The following is a 5,976-nucleotide window of genomic DNA, read 5'->3' on the forward strand; positions in this document are numbered from 1 at the left end:
GGGGGGGGGGGGGGGGGGGGGAGGGAGGAGGGACAGCTTATCCTCTGCCTGTCTCCTGCTGCTGTCTCCACAGGCCCTGGACTCCTACAAACAGCCCCTGCCCGGGCCCTCTTCTTCTTCTTCACTGATCTGACCCAAGTGCCTCTAGAGGAAAGCATTCAATTAGAACCTGAGACCCCAGGATGGGAAACTGAGTCATAGTGAGATTATCAGGGGTCCCAGTGCCCAAATCCCATGCTAACATAACTCTGCTATCACCACCCTTGCTTTGGCAACAAACAAACAAAAAACAAAAACGCCCCCCCCCCCCAGCATCCTCCCCCACTGCAGAACACTGTCTAACTGCAGAATGAAATTAAACATGAAGGACTTCCCAGGATCCAGGCTACCATGGCAGCGGGCCCCACCCCAAATGCCTCATATTTCTGGGGCGGAACATCACCCCCTTAGGATTCCAGCCCCCTCTGTCTTCTGTGAAGGCTGGAAATATGAATGTCTTGTCTTGTTTTGCTGTCTGCCCCTAGCTAGAGAAGTCAACTTTCCTGAATCTTAAATGAGCCTCCAAGCTCCCAGGTCTGATGCGGCTGGCCTGTTCCTCATCCCCAGTGAAGCGAATGACTGGGGTGGAGGGTTAACTCCCTTTCCTCGCCCTTCCTTTAGGGCACTAGCCTCTCTATGGTCAGCCACCCCCGTATCATGAGGTCAAGAAGAGGGTGTTGGGACCCCTCAAGCTGTTGGGTGTCTGTGAGAGGCAGAGGAAGAGAGCCCAGCCCAGGGGGGACAGTTTATCCCAAAGTCTCCCCCTTCCACCACTTTCTCTCCAAGGACCATGGAACTGCCAGAAGCCTTGGCCCCGCTCCAGGAAACCTCCCTATCAAGGGACAGAGGACTCCATGTCCCAGGTTGCTGCAGGGAGACCTATGACTACAGACACCAGACATACTCAAAGGGAGGAGGAGAGAAGCAGAAACAGGAGCAGAGCACACACACGTACATACACACACACACACACACACACACACACGCACATAAACTCATCAAAGAGACACAAGCCCAGGCATACACACTCCTCAGAGACATTCCCCGGGATGTGCAACTGAGACACAGACACGATTCCCAAAGATACACATCCAAGATATCTATCTCCTAAAAATAACCCCAAACTCCCTAAGAATGCCTCAAGACCCATAGAGGCTGCCATACTCCCAGAGAATGAGGAGAGCTCCAGAATCACAAAAGACATGGGCCAGTCACACAGAACTGCTCATAGACAGAAGATACATCCACACTGGGATACACATACACACTGGCTTGCACGCGCGCGCGCGCGCGCGCGCGCACACACACACAGTCATATGCACGTGGCTGAGTGCTAGCACTCAAACTCACACACACAGACCCTGGCAATGCACAGCGTGAGGTCAGATTAGAGGACTAAGTTCTGGGCTAGTGGGGAGGAGGGGAGACAGAGGGGGGTGGAGAAGTACTCAGGGATTTCAAAACAATCTTGGTTTCGAAATGCTGGAAATGCTGGATTCAGGGCCATTCCCAGCTGAGGCTGGGGGTGGAGAGTAAGGGGGAGGGGAAGACAGACCAGCACAGGGCCACCAGCCCTTTGGAGGAGGGGGTGGGACAGAGGAAATCCCAGCCCCCCAGGGAGGGGAGCCTAGACGAGACACCAAGGTTAGGAGGGGCAGGAGGTCCAGGGCCAAGCAGGAAGGGCCTGGGGTGGAAAGGAGGCAAAGAAGGAGAGGACTCTGCTTTGGCCACTGAATGAAAAAGAAAGAAGGCAGGGGAGGCCGCCCTTCCCCTCAGGAGAGGAAGAGGGAAGCTGCCTGTGCCCGCTTCCCCCATATATGGGCGGTGGTCAACACCTTCTCCCCTACAGAGTAGCACCCCGGCTCCCCTTCTCCACCAGCTAGCAGAGCCCCAAGATGGGCCCCAAACTAAGGGGTCTGAGGGGGTGGGGGGACAGCAAGGGCCCTCAGGGCTCAGAGATCCTCCGTGGGACCCAGGACCCCCATACTCAGAGCAAGGTGGGAGACAGCTCCCTGGGAACCAGGGGCTTCCCTCTTCTTCACCTGGGAGGGGGGCCTTTGGGGAGACTGAGGCAGTACAACATACCCCCACACCCAGGAAGTCACCCCTCCCCTCCCAGGGCAGCAGAATGCCCTTACTGCCCCTCCCCCAACCTCCAGGGACAGTCTAGGCAGTTCTCTCCCAGGGAGGGGAGGTCAGGCCGGGCTGGGGGTGGGGCCCTGGAGGCCTGGCCCTGGCACCCAGCAGAGGAAATTCCAGGCTGTAACTCCAGGCTGCCTTTAGGGCCGCCCATCCAAGCGACATGCGGCACCTCAAGAGCACTAGTATGGGGGCCTTCTCCACCTAGCCCCTCAGCTCCTAGCCCTCCAACTGGCCCCAGCCCAGCTCTGGTAGTTAAGAGGACAGGACCCGAGGAAACTTGGCACTCTCTGGATGAGCCTCTACCAGACCCATCCTGGCCCCTTGGCCACCCGGAGCCTCCTTTTCCCAGATCCCTGGGGGCAGCCCCTCCAGTGTGGCTATGGTGGGCAGCTGCCGGGGCTGGCAGGCAGGGGCGCAGATGCCAAGCTGCAGCAGCGAGGCGCTCAACAGGTTGAGCCAGTCCCTGGAACAGCCAGCCCCACCCCAGGGAGAGCGGGCCTGGCAGAGGCTCCCTGCCCGCGGCACCCAGCCTGTACCCGCTTGGCTCCCACGGCTGCCCACTTTCCCACGCTGCCATCCCCCTGTCCCCTCCCCCCAGGTCAGCACCCGGGCAGTGCCCAGGGCTCCTGGCACAAGGAAGGGATGCCATTTCCCCATCACCCCTGGGTACCCAGGCTCTTGGGGGTGCCTCCCCACCAGCAACCAAGGAGCCCCAGGAAGAGTAAACATGGCATCAGGACAAGAACCCAAAGTGCCCCCCACCTCCTTGCAGGCTTTTCTGGGAAGTCCTGGGAAGCCTGGACACTCAGACACGCTGGCTCCCCGCAGATGCCCCATCCTCTGGGCACTGGGGCAGAAGTTCAGCATGTGGCGCCAGAGCCCGTGTGGGGGTGCCCCCAGCTCCGGTCTTAGACTCCCTGGAGGGGGGGCTGCAGAGCTGGGTGAGTGCTGGCTCCTTCCACTCTTGCCAGAGCGGCTGCTACCTGCAACCCTGGTCCTTTTCTTCCACCCCACTCCTGGGCTACACGGAGCTCCATCCCAGCCACTCCCCCACAGGCCGGCATCCCCCCCTTTGCAGGCATCTCCTTTAATCTAAAGCAGGTGCCAGGCATTCCAGCCCTTGCTGAATCGACACTGCCACCCACTAGGTCTCTGCCCAGAAGGCTATTGCCCTGCGTGCTCAGGGAAGCTGAGTCTCCAGCCCAGGGCTTCTGCTTAACCCAGGTACCCAGAAGCTTAACCCAGGAAGTACCCAGACAGAGGCATGGGTGCCTGGCACAGGTTCAATAAGCAAGTTCACTAGGCCCCACATTACCACCGTTGTGCTAGTCCCAGATTTCTGTGGACCACCAATCCTTCTCCAGGACTCTGTAATCTCTTCCCACCTTGACCCTCAACTCCAGTAATTAGAGACTCATTTTGAACCTCCACATGGACCTCCAGAACCCATCTCCAGCCATGGAGCCCCTGTTATCCCAAGCACAAGAGTTACCCTGGATGGAAGATTATAGGTATTCTACCCCTAACCAGTGCCCTTTCAAACATTAAACCTCCCCTGCACCCCCACCCCTAATCAGGAGCAATACAGGTAAGCAGAGAACCTCTAGAGGGAGGTGGCTAGAACCCGGCCTTCCAGGCGTGGCTTTCCAAGGCCAAGGAGCCTGATCACCTAGGGGAGGCAGCACCTTCCTTCTCTACCAGGTTTCCCTTACCCCTCATCTTCCTGGCCCATTCTCACTGCATCCTGAGGCTTCTAGCACGAGGCGCCCTATAGATGGTACCAGAAAGACAGGGCCTGATCATGCTCTTCCCCTGGGGCCATGAAATCGTGGTCCTGACCCAGAGAAGGCAAGACTGTGCTAGGGAGCAGCAGATAAGCCAGGCCCCACAGAAGTGGCTGCTCTCTGGAGAGGCTGAGGAGTGGGGAGAACAAGAGGAGTGGAAGCCCACCCACCCTGGAGGTCATAATCAGAGCGCTGCCCAGAGGCATCAGTAGGATTCCAGCAGATACAGTGTGAAGACAGCTTTCCTAAGTAAAACAGGAAACCAAGGCCAAAGATCAAGTGGGCCCCGAGCCCCTATCCCAAGGCTCAGTCACATGCCCGGCTCACCTCTCCCAGAGCAACACTTTTCCTCCCTGCAGCAGAGCCCCCCCCCCCCCCCCGGCCCCGACACAGACACACACCCCAAGCAGCAGACAGACTCAAGGAGGCGGGAGGAGGGGTGTCAGAAAAACCCGGAAGGAAGGAGGCTGGACAGACAGACAGAAGCAGATCCTGGCTTCACTGCTCCAGAGAGACACCCTCCAGACTCCCAGACTGTGAGGGACACTCTCGTTCTCAGCAACCCGGAGGGAGAAGGGGAGAGTAGACTTCAGTGTCTCCTGAAACCAAATTCCAGCAGCCCAGGAATAGGACACACTCCAGACAAGCAAGAAGGCTTAAGTCTCACTTCTCTTCCTCATATTCCTCCTCCAAGAGCTCCCCCGGACCAAGGCAGGGGGAGCCTCCCCTTAGCAGTGCAGGGACACCTCCAAGGAACTGTGTGACTGCCCCACCCCCCAGCCAAGCCCACAGCACTGAGAATCCTTGGCCGGGGAGACTCCTCCAGTCACAGCCCCTCCTGCTCCTAGGCACTGCTTGGGGGCAGAGGGTAACCCCAGCAATCCCCAATCCTAATGCACCTCCTTCTGGAGGCTCCCATTACCCAGGGAAGGAGTGCTGGGGTGCTGAGACCCAAGAGGTTGGTGAGCCTGGGAGGGGGACTACATCTCCCAGAAGCCCCCAGGGCAGGGTTGCTGCTCCAGCTGGCCCAAGGCCGGCCTTGTTCTCTGCGCTAGGGTGGCAGGGTCCCCTGGCTGCCCCTAAGCCCTCCCCCCTGAGCTCTGGGGCTGCCAACCTGACTGGGGGCCCAAGAGTAGCCACCACTAACCCTGGGGGCGTCCCCCACCCTTTAAACAGCCTGGGGGTGCGTGCCAGAGGGCAACAGACAATCAGACTGTGTTCCCCCTCCCCAGTTCAAACTGGATCTCCCTCCTCGAGCCTCTGCCTGCCTGGCATGACTTTCGCCCTCGGCCCCAGCCCACCCCTCACCTCGCGCGGGTCGGGGGTCCTCACGCCAGGCCGGAGCTGGACGCCATGACCAGGTCAGGGTCGGTGACTGGACTGGGGTCCTCCGGCTTGCCAGTTGGAGGTGCGGAGGGGGGCGGGCAGGCGGTGATCTTTTGATCCTGGACGCCTTGATCTCAATACCAGCCCGGCCCGGGAGAGGGTATCCGGGGGTCGCTGGGCGCCTGGGTTCCTGCCTCCCAACCGCCGAGCATGGTCGTGGGCGCCGGACAGTGGCGGGAGAGCGTGCACACCCGCCCGGCCCGGGGCTCGGGGCTGGGGTCTCGGCCCCGAACCTCACGGCTCCGGCTCCTGCTCCTCCTCCCTTCCTTCCTTCCTTGCTTCCTTCCTTCCTTCCTTCCTCCCTTCCTTCGCCTCCTCCTTTCACTTTCTCCGAGGCCCGCGGGGACGGCGGGCGCGGGGCGGGGAGGGGGCTGTCTGGGCGCTTATTGTTGGTCGGACGCCGAGGGTCCGGGTCACAGCCCCCGGGCGGCGCGGCGCCGGGGGACCCAGGCGTGCGGGCGTCCGGCCGGCTGGCTCCGGGCGGCGGCAGTGGTGCAGCGGCCCCGGGTCCGGGGCATGTCCGGCCACTGGCTCCGCCGCGCGCCGCCGCCTCCCCGGGCTCCCCTGCGCTGCCGGAGCCTCGCTCGCCCCTCCACTCGGCTCCTCTCCCCAGCCTGAATAAGCA

The 5,976-nt window shown here is 60.7% G+C and overlaps 1 protein-coding gene across 3 annotated transcripts in view; it reads right to left on the reverse strand.

Annotated features, from left to right (window-relative positions):
* Positions 1–5,649, reverse strand: part of BCL9L (BCL9 like) — a 25,401-nt gene extending 19,752 nt beyond the window's left edge. For all 3 annotated transcript variants that reach the window (XM_032428040.1, XM_032428042.1, XM_032428041.1), the window contains exon 1: positions 5,274–5,649. The gene's annotated coding sequence lies outside the window, so the exon portion shown is untranslated. The remainder of the gene's footprint in view (positions 1–5,273) is intronic.
* Positions 5,650–5,976: the final 327 nt, after the last annotated feature.

Source organism: Phoca vitulina, unplaced genomic scaffold, assembly GCF_004348235.1.
Source record: "Phoca vitulina isolate PV1807 unplaced genomic scaffold, GSC_HSeal_1.0 scaffold38, whole genome shotgun sequence".
In the NCBI taxonomy this organism is placed as follows: domain Eukaryota; kingdom Metazoa; phylum Chordata; class Mammalia; order Carnivora; family Phocidae; genus Phoca; species Phoca vitulina.